Genomic DNA, 15,590 nt, shown 5'->3' on the forward strand with positions numbered 1-15,590 from the left:
CACACACACACACACACAGAGGCAGAGACACAGGCAGAGGGAGAAGCAGGCTCTCTGCAGGGAGCCCGATGCGGGACTTGATTCCGGGACCTTGGGATCACAACCTGAGCTGAAGGCAGATGCTCAACCAGTGAGCCACCCAGGCGTCCCAACAATTCATTTTTAAGTAGGCAAAATTATACTTTTTTTGTACCTTAAATGCACATATATCCTATGACCCAGCAGTTCCAACTCTGGGTATACACTCTAGTCTAAAAATTTTTGCCCCTGGGTGTCAGGAGATGTGTACTAGAATGTTCCCAGCAGGGACGCCTGGGTGGCTCAGTGGTTGAGCATGACTTTGGCTCAGGTGGTGATCCCCAGTTCCTGGATCGAGTCCTGCGTGGGGCTCCCCGCATGGAGCCTGTTTCTCCCTCTGCCTGTGTCTCTGCCTCTCTCTGTGTGTCTCTTGTGAATAAATAAATAAAAATGTTTTTAAAAAGGGAATGTTCCCAGCAATGCTGCAATAATAAAAATTTGGGGGTGACCACAAAGCCGTCAATAGGGGAAAGGATAGATTGTGGTCTCCTCCTACAATGTGATATGTCATAGCAGTGAAAATTAGTAAACTACAACTATTCACAACAACAATGACAGTTTTCAAAAACGATGCTAGGGCTTCCAAAACGTCGAATAAAATAATGTCAGTTGCAGAAGTATATATACAGCTCAACACCATTCATATAAAAGCCCCCAAACATACGTAACAACATAATATTTAAGGAGATAAACTCTCTCTCTCTCTCTCCCCCATCTCTCTCCCTTTCTCTCTGTATACACACACCCACACACACACCCATGTATATGTATATACAAACAAAATTCAGAAATGTGGGTACTCTCGGAGGGGAAAAGGAATACAGAGAACTTTAAAGGTATTGCTGGCGGTCTGTTTCTTAAGCTGGGTAGCGGGTCTGTGGATGTTCTTCTACTTTTATGCCTTATGCTAATATATATATATACATAAATACATAGATGTAAATATATATACTGAATATACATATCTTTTTGCATACTTGAGACATTTTGTGTTAAAAATTTTAAATCAAGAAAAATAAAAGATACAGTCAGTTCACAGAAACTAAGATGTAAATGACTCTTGAGCGTATGAAAAGCAGCTCAATCTCACAACCTAAAACGTGAAAATTAAAAGACCCTTCTGCAGTGCCATTTGCCACCTGTCACGCTCGCAAAGATCACAGATGTGGTAATGCCCTGTGTGGTCAGGGATGAAGGGGAACGGGAAGCCTCCCGAATAGCCGTTGGGAGACAAACGGGCACAGCCTCCCTGGGGGTTGCGGGGCGGTGGGGGGAGTTGCAGTTTGGCAACATGAATCAAAACCACAAACAGCATGTCACCTTTTACCCCACGGTTCCACCGTTCCATGCCAGGTCTTTAGCCTTCCAGTTGAACCCCCAGGGTTACAAAATGACTCGTGTGCAAGGATATCAGCTGTCGGATTGATTTTAGTAGTGAGAGATTAGAAACATCCTAAATGAAAAAAAAAAAAAATCCTAAATGCTCATTCATGGGATCCTAGTTAAATAAATTCTGGAATGGCGACAGGAGGAAGTGCCACAACTCTTCAAATGCGTGAGAGTGCTGACGAGGAAGGATCTCCACGAGAGACTCTACAGGATCTCCCAAGATAGAGGAAAGGGCCTGCGCCCATCATATGAAAACACGGGCCCGTGCGTAGTACGTCCACCCTATGCCCCTCTGCACAATCGCTTGTCCATGCACCAAATCTCTCTTGCAGGCTTCACAAGAAAGCACCGTTAGCCTCTGACGGAAAGACCTGGATCATAGGCAAGAGAGGGGAAGAGACTTAGGTTCCACCGCATGGATGTTACACCCTGAATCTGACCCTCCTGATTCCTTCTGCCGACCAGCCCTGCGTGGCCACCAGCCCATTTCACAGAGGTGGGCCCCTGCTCCTGCGGCCCCCTTTTGGCCCGTCCCCTGCTGGGGGGGGGCCTCCCAGTTGACGTTACCACCACGGGGCCACACCCAGGGCCCATGAGTGCCCCACCCGGACGTCGCGGAGAGGTCACTTGGGTGCAGCACGTCTTCAATCACTTGGAGACAGCATGTGATGGGCAATCACTCCCCCCTTGTCCCCTGCGATACAGTTTAACGTGGCTTCTCCGGGGACCATCCTTTGGGATCCAGCAATCAGCTGCACTTAGCTGCAGCCAGCTAAGTAACACCCCCTCATCTAGGCTCTTCTCTGCTCACCAGGATTGCACTTCCTAATCATAAAGCAAGAGCACAGGAGGCCTCTGCCCCAGGCTTTTTTTCTTGGGAGCTTGGGGAAAAAAAAACAAGCCCTTTTTTGTACTCTAGGGCTTTTGTCCCATGTAATGTACCTAATAATATGTTAGTTGTATGTAACGTAATGCTGATGTGCTGTAAATGCTAATACGCACCTTGAATCTCCAAGAGGGTGTGAGTCTAGTCTAGCATATGTATGTATATAGTCTCTACTCTCTGCTCGGATGGGCCTCTGGACCCCTCTTTTCCAGAACACCTGTTAACCTCCTGGCATTCCTTGGGACATGGTTGGTAAACCACAGCCTGCCCGATGCTGCTCTGAGTCCCAGTTCTGCCCTCTGGAGTCGCCCAGGATGAGTCTCTCCTCTACCCCTGCCACCCGCCTTGCAGATGGAAGGCCTGGCTTGGGCCCCTGATCCTCCTCCTTTCCCAGTTAAAGATCTTCAGCTCTTTTAAAAGATCTCTGATAGGCTCCCAGCCCCTGCACCAGCTCGGCCGTCCTCCTCTCAAGAGTCTTTGCACCTTGACATGCTTTTTAATCTGTGACACCTAGAAATAAGCAAATGTCGGAGAGCGGCCGAGGAGTGCGGCCCAAAGGGAGGCTGTCACTCCTATGGCTCGGGGTGGGCGCACCGCCTCTGCCCAGCTGTGGGCATCCGAGGCCAGGAACCCCCCTAGTTAGCGGCTGCCTCTCGCTGCAGGCTTCCATTGATCTTGTGGTCCACACCGCCGCCCCCCCCCCCCCCCGCCCCGGGTCTTTTACACAAGCCCGGCTGCGAGCCAGCCTCCCACATCCTGTACTTAGCCAATCGATTTTTCTGAACCTGAAATGCAAGCCGTGACATCCATCTCTGTGATGCTCTCCTGCTCGATGCTGGGATCACCCGTGGCCCACGCCTGCCAGGGTCGTGTGAATCCTCAAACGGTCAGCATGAGCACAGGGAGGTGGAAAAGCTGGCTCCTGGGCACGTGTGACTCTGATCCACTCTGCCTTTACTTAGGAGGAGAGAGACAAGGGGTGACTTGGAAGCACCCGGGGTGCCTCCTCCCTCCCTCCCCGGTGGGTGACAGGCCTGCTTCCTGCGTCTGCATCCGCTCCTCTGCGGGTAGGCGCCTGTTGGTAAGTTCGAGGCCGAGCAGAGACCTCCAGTGACCTCCCTCTGGGCGGAAATGGAACCATCCATCAGCCCACTGGAGTCGGGTTTGTTCAATGAACTAGGAAACCACAAACTGATTTACGATCCAGCCTATATTTGGGCCCATCTTCTCTACACTGGTCTGTCTCGTCTCCTCTGTTTGCTGCTCCTCTGTGGGAAAACACCTAGTGCAGCTTCTGGCCTGAAGTGTAAGCAAGGACTGTGTTGTTTCTTTTTCTTCGATTTCAACCTTATGACTCTGGTCTCTGTTTCCTACCTCTGGCCTTCTTTTAATTCCTGGTGACCATGTGACTCCCTGGGTTTGAGACAGACCTGGGCTCTGTGGCAACCACGTTTGTCCGGTGACCACTGTAGGGTTGTGTGGGGTTTGCCCCCAGGGGTCCCCACGGGCCCATCTCGGGGAAAACCCCACATGAACTGCCTTTGATCACGAACCAAAGAAAGACGCCTTGAGCTTGCTTGCCTGATTCTAGAACTGGGCTGTGTTTCCACTGTCTGGGTTTCTGAATCGTAGCTCCCACCAAAGACCATTCTGAGGACCTCAGGAAAGTGCCTCTTCTTCCAGGGGCACATGGAACACAGATCCAGGAGCGATAATTTAAAAAAGAGAGAGAGAGAAAATTTATCCCCCGATATATTTACGTAATACGTGAACCAATAATACTAATATGAGTAAAGAAAAAGACACAGCTGCTAGTCTTCACCTTTGAAGGGGAGGAGATCCTCCTCTGGCGAGGTCATTGGAAAGACTGAACACAACAACCTGCCTGGTGTCTCCCAGCACCTTATAGGTATTTAATCCTGTGCTCTTTTTTGCATGCCAGAGATGCCGGTTGTGAACTTTCTGAGCTGGGGGTGGGATCTTTAAAATATGCTAATTTTAAGCTGAGCCCCAGGCAGAGGGAGAAGGAGACGGGGTGCGCGAGTGGTGGGCCCAGTGGTTAGCTCATCTTTCTGCGAGGAGACTTTGCGCCTTTGTGAGGCAATAATATGATAAGCGGTGCTGGCTACACGTGCTTCCTCCTGTCCCACATGAGGCCCTGGCCAGTGTCCCTTAGCTCCTGTTCACTCCTCTCCAGCCACACAGGCCTCCTCGCTAGGCCTTTACTGACCGAGGTCATTGGCTACGCGGAGCCCATGCACCTGTCATCCCTTCTGCCTTGGACGTTCTTTCCCGGAGTTGCCTGCAGGCCTCTGCACAAACATTAGCTCCTCAGAAAGGCTCTCCGTGGGCATCTAACATTTCCTGCCCCTCTTCCCCTGCGTCCCTCCCCAAGCCCTGCTCTATTTCTCATCGTAGCGGTACTTACCAACACCTGACGCTGATTTGCATGACCTATTTGTTCCTCCTTGCTCAGGGTCTCCTCACCAGAAGGTGAAGGCCCAGAGCACGTGGCTGCCACTCCGCAGGCAGCCAGTGACCCACATCCGCGGAAAGGACGCCCAGTGAAGTTGCTCACCTCTTCCAGGGCTCAGGCCGCCCCCGTCCCTCCAGGAGAGAGTATCGGAGTGGGCAGGAGGCCGCTGCGTTCTGCAGCCCGGCCATCTGAAGCAACCACGGCCGGGTCCTCCTCCATGGGGTGAGTCCTGGGGAGCAGATGAGGGTAAGCCGGGTTTCTGGCCAGGCAGGAGAGCAGGCCAGAGGACTGCACCATCAGGGCATAAAGGGCAGATGGAGAAGAGAACCAGGGTCGAACTGAGGTCAGGGGCCAGAATGGGGCAGTACCACTTGTGGGGCTAATGTCACTTCCAAGTTTCCCTTCCTGGGGGCTCAGTGTGGGTGGCCAGGGCTAAAAGCACAGATTCCAGGGTGGCCGGACCCCTTGCTGGCCACGTGACCTTGAGTAACCTGCTTCCCCTCGCTGTACCGGCCTCCTCCTCTGCAAACTGGAGCAACTAATACTCATCTCCCCCGCCGGCCTTCCCGATGCAATTGGACGTGACCCTGGCTGTGCAGCTGGCGGCTGGCTTCTAGTAGTCTGAAATCTGGGGTCCCCCCTTCCCTCCTCTCCTCTTCCTCTCACTTACTCCAGCTCCACTTGCTGAGGCTTCCAAGCTGGTAATACACCCACGAGGCCACATTTACAGACACTTTGGTTGGGAGGGGGTTGTAGGGAGTGGGAATGCTTCTGGACTCAGCGCCCCACAGCTTCGCACACATTGTCCCAGCTCCAGGCGCTGCTCGAACAGTGCATTGCAGGGCCAGGGGATGCAAACTCAGCAGGTTTGTGTTTGTTTGTTTGTTTGTCTAACTGAGGTCAAGTTCACATAACCTAGTATTAACCGTTCTGGTGGCATCTGGTACGTTCACCATGTTGTGCACCCAGCACTTCCCGTCTGGTTTCAGGATGTTCTCATCAGCCCCAAAGAACACCCCCTACCCATGAAGTAGCCACCCCTCCCATTCCCTCTCTCCTCGGCGCCTGGCAACCACTCGTCTGCTTTCCGTCTGTGGATGTGCCTGTTCTGGATCTCTCATTTAGAGGGAAGCACACAGTACGTGACCTTTTGTGACTGGCTTCTCTCACTTAGCATGTTCTCGAGGTCCGGCCATGCTCTGGCGTGTATACACTTCATTCCTTTTTATGGATGACTAATATTCCCCAGCAGCATTTCTTCATCCAAATGGAAGGCAGCGCTTTGCTGGTGGGTGGATGCGGGCATATGTGAAAGGAATTCAAAGAGGGAAGAGAGAGGAAGAAAGGAGAGAAGAGGAAGGGAGGAAGGAAGGAGGACAGAGGGGGGCAGGGAAGGGAGGCAGGGAGGGAGGGAAAGAGGGAGGAGGACAAAGGTGGGGCAGGGAGGGAGGCAGGGAAAGAGGCGGGGAGGGGGGAGGAAGGAGGAGGACAGAGGTGGGAGGACGGCCACCCTGGAACAGGGGTGAGTCTGAGTAGCCGGGCTCCAGCCCGTGCAGCTCCCAAGCCAGGACAGCGAGAGCAGGGTTTGGTGATCCCTGAGGATGAGCAAGGGGCAGGCAGGGGAGTGGGGTGGCGGGCCGTGCTGGGGTCTCAGAAATCACACACTTGGTCCTGTGCTTCTCAGGATCCCCACCTTCCTCACACCTGTCCCTTCTTCTGCACCAGGCCTGTGAAGACAAAGGCAATCCCTGGTCCTCTGACTCCGCCCTGAACTCTGGGAGGTGCTCCTCCTTCCCTGTGCTGGGGGAGGCCAGGTGCTGCCCGGCCCGGCTGGAGCTGCTGGAGCTGCTGGGCTGTGTGTGTCACCGCCTCCCACCCCGTCCTTGGACCCCAGAGCGACTGGACCCGCACCACGTAGCTGCTGGCCGGGTCCGTGGCCCCATGCTGGGAATTCAGGAGACAGGCCCGGCCAGATGTGCCTCCCCTGCTGGACAAGGAAGTGGGGGTGAAAATGCAGCCCCCGTCTCTGCAAGATGGGGTCCCCCAGGAGGGTTCCATTCAGTACAGACCCTCTTCTCCCTGCAGCTTAGGGCACCACTTCTCTGCACCTGGTGCTCAGCTTATGCAGGCCAGGGAGCCCGACCAAACGAATATCGACTCATGTTGGCCTCGAAGGCGTTTGACGCCCCAGCCTTGTTTTAATGTAATGGTTTGGGGAACTACGGATTCCCTTCGGATTCAGGCTGGTTTGGGAAGGGTCCCGTGGTCCCCTCCCTGCCCTGATGGGAGCATAGGTTTGGTAAGTGGCTCTCGAGAGAAATTCGTATCTGGGTTTGGTTCAAGAATTAGCAAAGATACGCAGTCCGCTCTGGTCTTGGGGTGAGGCTTTGGTTCAGAGAGAGGACAGGGCTGGCTGTGGAGCCCAGGAGGACACGGCCGCCACCGCCCACTGGGCCCCGTGCCGCGGCTTGGGGGGTCCTGTGCTGCATTTAGAACAGGAGCCCTGGCCCTCAAACCCCAGTCAGTCTCCCAAGGGCAACACTGTTTGATTGATTTTGAAACTGTGACCGTGAAACGGTTAATAAAAACCCGATAGATCTGCACGGAGGTGCTTTCCGCACTGCGCGGCCCCTGCTTAGATGAGTGTGATCCGTCACGGCCAGGCACGGACGCCCAGAGCGCCCTGCACGCAAGAGGGGGCTGTGCAACCACCGGGACCCCCGACTTCCCCCGTCTGCCCCTTGCCTCCAGGGATGACAGAAACGTCTGCCTCTGCTGACACAGCTTCTCCGCTCTTTAGGACAATGGTTCTCAAAGTGGGGTCCCCCACGCCACCACAGCATCATCACCTGAGAAAACTTCAGAAATGCAAATTCTTGAGCTCCACCCCTTGCTGCTCACCGCCCCTGGGGCCCCCCACCTCTGCTCTGCAAAGCGCCCACCACCCTCCGGGTCTTCGGCACCCGGGGCTTCCCACCGTGACTCTGGCTCTCTGTCTACGGTATCTGACAAATGCAGGTAACCCTAAGGCTGAAAGTTTCATCCTATATGGACAAGGGTTTACATTTGAATGGGGGATAAAATACGGAATCTCCCACACTGGAGGTTGACATCCCCATGGAGAAGAGGGAGGATCTTTGTTAGCAAGGAAGGGGCCGGCAAAGGGACAGTCTCTGGCCCAAATCTTCCTGCTGCTTCAAAGAATTGGGATACGAGGGGGTAGAAAAGCCTAGAAGTTAGGAGTGTGTGTTCCGGAACCAGAAACCTGGGCTTAGGTCCCAACTCGGCCTTCTGCTGGCTGTGTGACCTTGGGTGGGTCATCTGATCTCTCTGTACTTTGCAGTGCCTTGATCTGAAAATGAGGATAATAATAAGACTTGGCTCCTAGGGTTGTCCTGAGGATTTTCTCAGTTCTGCACAAAGGAGTTCTTAGGGTAGGGCCCTGCCCCTCTAGCAGGGGCGCTCTGTAGCGCTCCGCCACTCCCCTTGGGCCCACGGCTCCCCACCTATTCCATGGCCAGCTCCTTGTCCCTCCGGGGCTCCTGTCCTGTGAGAAGCAGAAAGCCCGAGGCCTGGCTTGAGGATGGTGACGTTGCTCTGTCCCCACCACTGTCACTGAATGGGGTAGCAGATGCTGGCCTGCTCCCGTCTCTCAGCTCCCCAGAGGACACAGAGATGAAAGTCGGAGGCTGTGGAAAAGCCAGAAGGGACAGGAGGAGGGAAGAGACAGGAAACTAGATGGAGACAAACAGGGGAGGACTGGAAGGGAGAGACACACAGGGAACGGGAGAGAGGGAAGAGGACCGGAAGCGACAAGCAGGTCACTCCAGGGAAGCCCTGTCCCTTGGGCTTCGACTTGTCCCTCTGCGGCCCAGTTACCTAACCAAGCTACGGCTGGGAGCCAGAGTCCAACGTCTCGGAGCGCTGAGAATGATGCAGGGGGTCTCCTTCCCCCCCACTCTGGAAACCCCAGCCTCAGGGCCTGTCCTGGGAGCTGGGGAGGGTTGCCTGACCTCAGCCACCTGTAGAGCTTGAGGCCCGTGAGTCCCCAGCGAGGAAGCTGGGGTGCTGGGTGCTGTGAGCCCAGGCTGCGCTCGGGTCAGGAGCGTGGCTCATCCAGGCTGGAGAACGCTGACCTCTGAGCTGCATTCTTTCGGCACCTGCCAGAGCCTGGGGGGCACCAAGTCTCCCCTCTCCGCTTCACCCCGGCTTTGACCAGCTGCTGGGAGCAGAGAAGGAGCCTGGCACCACACTTTGCCCATAGCCCACGTCTGGGCTCTGGAGAGCCTGACATCCCTGCTAGTAGCTCCAAGGGGATCCGTGAATGTCCCACAGCAGCTGCTCTTTTGGTTTTGCCTGCTGTTTATGGAGCTCCTTTGAACAACAGCAGGTGATGGGGTACCTGCCCTTTGGGGGGGGGTGGGTACGGGGTGCAAGGAATCAGGCCTGGCTGGTGCATACTCCCCCCCGCCTGTTCACATACAACAGCCCCTGTGAGGGGACCTGGGGGGATCCAACCCCACTAAGCTCCCCGGAGTCAGTGGGACACTTTCCCTATCTTGCTAGATGCACCTGATGGGGAGGCCGGACCCTAGGCCAGTGGCACACACAGCCACCACGGGTGACGGGTACTCCTCTCCTGGAGAGAGCCCAGCCCCGGCGCTCCAAGACACCCACCACCCAGCACTGATGAAATGCCCCCTCCTCTGGACGGAGGGCACACACCTGCTGAGTCTGACTCACTAAAGTGTTTTCTTTAGCCCATTCAGGGCCTGTTTGTTTTATTTAATTTGAGGGCCTCGGAATGGAATGTGCCCTCTGGTAGGTCACAGTGCCAACCTCTCTCTCCCGTCCTGCCCTCCTCGGCCCCAAGGATCCTGGAGCCTGGCTGGTGTTCTGAAGAATCCGATGGCCTCAGCTGGGCCCGCTGCTCTCTGGGAAAATCGTGAGGGACACAAGCATTTGGTCACCCCCTGCAAACGTCCACTCAGGCTGCTGGCTCTTTGCTCAGCACGGGCCCATCAGGTCCCCCAGCCTGGGCCACCCCTAGGTGAGGCCTCTGGGGAGAAGGGGTGTTCGCAGAGGACTGAGGAGGGGGTGAGGCGGGGCGGGGTGGAGGGTGCAGGGAGTGGGTGGAGGGAGGCCTTATTAGCTCTTCACTGGGGAATGAAAGTGGCTGGACGCCAGCAGAAATTTCAGGCTGGAATCCAGGACATTAAGATTTCTGGAATCTCCCCCTCTCCCCCCACCTCCACCCCCACCCCCACCCCGGGTCCTCCCTCCTTCCTTTGTTTCTCCGTTCCCTCTGGCCATTTCCCTATGGAGACTGGTGATACAGGCCCTCAAAACACAAAGGCCTGTGTGTTTATCTTCCCAGATCTGAGCTGAAGCAAGGAAGCTGGGCGCCCTGTGGCTGGGCTGGGCGGGGAGGAGGTGGCTTTAGTTTAGAAAGAAAGCAGATCACAGCCCCAGAGAGAATAAAGGGGTCAGTGTGGAGGCCGGGGAGGCACAGCGGGCGGGATGCAGAGGGTCCCAAGCCCTGGGATGGAAGAGTCCCTGCACACGTGGGTGACACAGGCTGCCCCCCCCCCGACCCCCCGGCCTTTGCTCACACTGGCCCATCAAAGCCCAGGGTCAGGTGACCCGTCTGAGGGCCTCATGCTCTGCTGGTGAGAGGGCAAGGTGGATGAGATGGAGGATTTCTTGTCCCTTCCCAGCTCACCTCTGCTTCTACAAACTAGTGTCTCCCCCCACCCCCAGCTCCCCCTCCTCCGGGGCTCACAGCTCCCTAGTGTTTTACCAGATAATTCTCACTGTTACCTGGACGCACGTGCTTTTACTCTTGGTGTGCTTTGGAAAACCAGAGTGGCTACATCGAATGGTGGTTTGATGGATTTATTGCCTAGGATGAGGCTGAGTTAAAAATGTGAGTTGATTTAAGGAAGTAGATGAAGTAAATAATAGTACAGGTGGTGTGTAGACAAAGCTCGAAGTTTCGTGGGATGCGGAAGGCTGAAGTGTGGGAAACCCAGTGTGACCCCAGACAAGAATGGGTTCCCCAACCGGACCGTGCTTGTTCTGACTCCACCCTGTATTGCACTTAACTGGGGCGCAGCCCCGGAGACATGGAGAGGGCCGGCATTCGGCGCACATGTGGGGGCCACCGTGTGCCCAGGCTTCCCCGGGGCAAGGGAGCTGCTCACAGGCCTGGTTCCGGGCCTCGTGTCCTCTCCCCATCTCCGACAGCCTTCACCCTTGGTATTCCGCTCTTCGAGAGGTGCATCCGGGGAAGCCACTTTGCTGGAGCACCCCCGCCCTCCTGCTCCCCCAAAACCCACAAGTGGAAAGCAGTTTCAGAGGTGTGCTCGCCCTGCCTGACTCCTTCCTTAGGAGCTGGGAGGCCCCGTGCACCAGCTGGGGGATCTCAGAGCTTCACACTCCTCCTCCGCCAAAGGGAGGTCCCGTTGTCATGTTGCTCTGAGCTGGGAATGACAGGAAGCAGGAAAGCCCACGGTGCCTGGCAAGGCTCTGGCATCCCGGTCCCCACCCCGCCACCCAGAGCCCCTGTGACAAGCCAGAGGAGGGGGCAGGTGGAAGAGGAGACAGGCCTGCAGCCTCTCAGCGAGCTCGGCGCTGCAAACGTAGACTGCCCCCGGTGCGGTTGCCGGCTTCGTCGGGGAAATTACTTTAGCCCGGCATCATTTTTTCTGTGCCTGCTCAATAAAATAATTATTGATGGCCTCATCCATTTAAGTCACAATCAAAATAGCAGCCAAGATGGGGTGGCCCTGGATTATATCACCAGAGCAAGGAACTAGTTTCCATCAATTCGCAAATACATTCACATTTAGGTGAAAAATTATGCCATCTGGGGTCAAATATATCAGAGGCTGGGCGCTGGGCGGGAGAGGGCCCAGGTCTCAGGGGGTCTCCACGATTCAGCAGAGTAGGGGACAGCCTGAGTGGGCAGCGGAGGAGGCCCGTGCCCGGTGGACGTGAGAGGAGCGGGCCCCATCCCTCCCAGGAGCCTCCCAGGGGGCTAAGGGCATCAGCTTTTCCAAAGGAAGAAAGACAAATACGTGCGGGTTGGACAGGAGAGAGACCCACAATTTCCCAGGTGTTAACAGCCATGTTAACAGGTGTCCAGCAACTCTCAGCATCCAAGGTGGGACAGCAGGTGGGGGAACAGCGGAAAGCTGGAGCTCGAGACAGGTAGGGCGGGAGAACGGGAGGGAGGGGGGAAGGAACACCCCCCAGATGTCGCTGTGTGCCAGGCACTGGGCTGGGTGCTCGGTGGCACCCATTGCTCCAATAGCCCGTGAGGCCAGCAGTGGCATCTCCACGGCCGACGTGAGGACAGGAGGCTCAGAGAGGGGAATTCACTCCTCCAAAGGTGCACAGCGTGTAGAAGACAGAACCTGGCATTCACGTCAGATTTCCCTGTACCTGGGGTCTTCTCTGGAACGGCCTCCGTCAGTCACTTGCGGGTACCTGTTTTAGGTGTGTGTGGAATGGGGACTGGTTTTCTTTTTTTTTTTTTTTAAGGTTTTTATCTTGATTTCTTATTTTTAAAATATTTTTATTTTATTTTTATTTATTCATGACAGACACAGAGAGAGAGAGAGAGAGACAGAGACACAGGCAGAGGGAGAAGCAGGCTCCACGCAGGGAGCCCGACGTGGGACTCGATCCTGGGTCTCCAGGATCACACCCCGGGCCGAAGGTGGAGCTAAACCACTGGGCCACTGGGGCTGCCCGGGACTGGTTTTCTGAAAGTGGGAATGTAAATTAATCAAGAAGAGAGAGAGGAGACCCTCCCCTGTGGGTCTTGGAGGTCATGTGGGCCTAGCTGGGCCCTGCTGGTCTGGAGACAGCCCCCGTGTATCTCCAGGGCTTTTCTCAGAGCCCTTTCCACTTAAGGCTGGCTCCAGCAAATCTGGCTTCTAGTTAGGTTTCCCCAGACCCACCTCCCCAACCCCGCCACCTCCTGATCTCCGACCTCTGACCCCCACCCCCTCAACACACACCCAGGGGAAGCCTGTTCCTAGAGCTTACGTACTGCCTAGTATGCATGGGCTCACCTCCCCTGGGGGTCTGAGCTTCAAACCTGTATTCTAATTATGGCTTGAAAGGCGGTGACCCCGGAGATGAGATTTCAAGGGTTGACCGAAAGCATTTTAGGGTGTGACATGTCTCCCCTGTCCCCCCAATATCATACCATGTAGGGCATTGTCTTTTCCTGTCTGCTCAGCACCAGCCCTGAGCATGTGCCTTCAATAAACACAGAAGACTGTGGGATCCGTGTTGGAGGCACAGGATAGGAAACGCTGGGGGGGGGGGGATCTTAAATCTGCCTCCCCAATGTTTGACCCTTCTTTCACCTCCTTTAACAAGACGTCTCTTTATTGGCATGATCTTACCTGCCAAAGCATTCTGCCTCGCAGTGCTTGTTCTGGAAACTCCTGGCCCCATGCACAGTCTCAGTTTGCACCCCGGCCCTTGGCACCCGCCTCCCCCATTCAGGGGACTGCCTTCATCGTGGCCATTGGGCCATTTTGGAAAACAGCCTGACACTTCCACAGAATGTTAGCTATAGAATTATCACGTAAGCCGGCACTTCCACTCCTAGGCATAGGCTCCAGAGAAATGAAAACAGAACACTTGTCCACAAATGTTCGGAGTAGCATAATTCATAATAGTCCCAAAGTGGAAACACCCCAAATCTCCATCCGTTGATGAAAGGGAATAAAATACGGTATATCCGTACCCTGGAATCCTACTCCCAATAAGAGGCGAAGGGCTGAGACGTGGATAAACATGAAAACATGCTGCTGAGTCAAAGAGGCCAGTCACAAAAAGACCCCACATTGTATGTCTCCATGTATAAAAATGTCCACAACAGGCAAATGGGTAGATAGGAGGTAGATTTGTGGTAGCTTCGGGCTGGAGAGCTGGGGTTGGGGAGAAATGGGGAGTGACTGCTAATGGGGATGGGGTTCCTCTTGGGGGTGATGAATATGTTCCACAGTCGACTGTGGCCATGGTTTTGCACAATTCCGTGATGACACTAGGACCATTGAACTGTTCTCTTAAAATGGGTCAGTGTCGGGTATAGGAATTATATCTCAATGAGGCTGTTTAAAACAAATCACGGCAATGTACATGGCTCGGCCCCTCCGGCCTCTGACACCTTGCTTGCCCCTGCTGACGGCAGCCTTTTTACCTGCCCTTTTGCCACGTACGCAGACCTGTCACCTGGCTCTCCATCCATCAATCACCCAGCTTCTCCTAGTTGCACCTGCTTCTGCCCACCCCAGCCGGGGCTCCCCACCCAAGTGCTCCCTGTTTCCCTGATTCACATGGCTGGGCTCATCGGCCACCTGGGCTGGAGCCTCCTCCAGCTGGGGCCAGATGGGGAATGATGCTGTCCCAGGGTCCTGAGAGCTGAGATCAGCCCTGGGAGATCTCCTCTGCTCCTTGCCCCGTCCTGACCGTGCTCATTTCATGGTGTACTAGTCTCCAGTGAGGCCCTGGGACAGACGGCTGGGTTTGAACCCTGGCTCTGCCACTTACCAGCTGTTATGGGCTAAATTGTGCTCCCTAAATCCATATGTTAAAGTCTTAACCCCAAATATCTGGGAATGTGACTGTATATGGAGGTGGCATGTTTAAGAGGTTATGAAGTAAGATGGGGTCCTAAGGGTGGGCCCTAATCCAATAGCACTGGTGTCCTTATAAGAAGAGGAGATTAGGACACACACAGAAGGAAGGCCACTGAACACACAGGGAGTGGGCAGCTGTCCACAGCCATTAGAGAGAGGACTCCGAAGAAACAGGCCGGCCTGCACCTTGAGCTCAGATCCCTAGCCTGCAGAGCTGTAAGAAAATTGATTTCTGTTGTTTAAGCCACCTGCTCCACGCTACTTTGCTATGGCAGCTCGAGCCAACTATTAGACTAGCTACGTGACCTTGGGCGAGGCACAATCCGCTTCGTCGTGCCTCAGTTTCCTTATCTGTGAAAGGAAGATGATACTAGCACCTATTCCTGAGGTCGCTGTGAAAATTAAATGAGTTATACCTGTGAGGACCTAGAGGGTGCCTAGCACATAGTAGGTGCTATATGTGTGTTCCTATTACTAATATTAATAGGAATATTAATATTCCTATTATTAGTAGTATTTCTATTCTGCATCAGGGACACCACTCAATAAAGATTTCCAAGGACCAACGGCATCAATTGAAGGTGCAAGCTTTACTTTAACACTTACTCTTTTAGATTCACGAAAGTATGCCAGGAGGACGCCTGGGTGGCTCAGTTGTTAAGCCTCTGGCCCTTGCTTTTGACTCAGGTCATGATCTCAGGGTTGTGAGATCGAGCCCTCTCCCTCTGCCCCACCACTGCTCTCTCTCTCTCTCTCTCTCTCAAATAAATTAATAAATAAAATCTTAAAAAAAGAAAGTATGCCAAGAAATGTGCAGTTTTCACTGTCTTACTTGACAGAGGAGAAGACGCAAACAAATTCTCATCAATGCGTTAGTCAAATAATGTACAGAACATCCTACAATGAATGGGCCGCTATGCAGCTGCTAACAAAAAGAGGTAGCTCTGAAGGTCAGGTTGTGAATATACAGGGACAAGCAAACATACAGAAATGCGTGGACATAGGAGCATTGCAATGCCAAGTACAATGGGTATCGTATGACCCTCTTAATGTAAGTAAATGAATACGGTGTGTTACGCGTTTATAGAAATGTCAATAC

The 15,590-nt window shown here is 54.3% G+C and overlaps 2 long non-coding RNA genes across 5 annotated transcripts; one reads left to right on the forward strand and one right to left on the reverse strand.

Annotated features, from left to right (window-relative positions):
* Positions 1-435: 435 nt before the first annotated feature.
* LOC112675668 (uncharacterized) lies at positions 436-4,409 on the reverse strand. The gene is made up of 3 exons (XR_003145983.3): positions 4,176-4,409; positions 3,139-4,029; positions 436-1,838 (listed from the first exon to the last, which is right to left on the reverse strand). It is a non-coding gene; the product is annotated as an uncharacterized LOC112675668 (long non-coding RNA).
* A 108-nt stretch (positions 4,410-4,517) lies between these two features.
* On the forward strand, positions 4,518-15,247 carry LOC112675667 (uncharacterized). 4 transcript variants are annotated; one of them, XR_007407214.1, is made up of 8 exons: positions 4,518-5,051; positions 5,819-5,967; positions 6,555-6,758; positions 7,630-7,847; positions 9,703-9,879; positions 11,969-12,041; positions 12,223-12,329; positions 12,437-15,247. It is a non-coding gene; the product is annotated as an uncharacterized LOC112675667 (long non-coding RNA). The 4 variants fall into 4 exon arrangements; XR_007407213.1 differs by having other exon boundaries at positions 6,555-7,128; positions 11,969-12,329; XR_007407215.1 differs by having other exon boundaries at positions 9,396-9,879; positions 11,969-12,329.
* Positions 15,248-15,590: the final 343 nt, after the last annotated feature.

The sequence above is a fragment of the Canis lupus genome, chromosome 30, assembly GCF_003254725.2.
Source record: "Canis lupus dingo isolate Sandy chromosome 30, ASM325472v2, whole genome shotgun sequence".
NCBI classification, from domain to species: domain Eukaryota; kingdom Metazoa; phylum Chordata; class Mammalia; order Carnivora; family Canidae; genus Canis; species Canis lupus.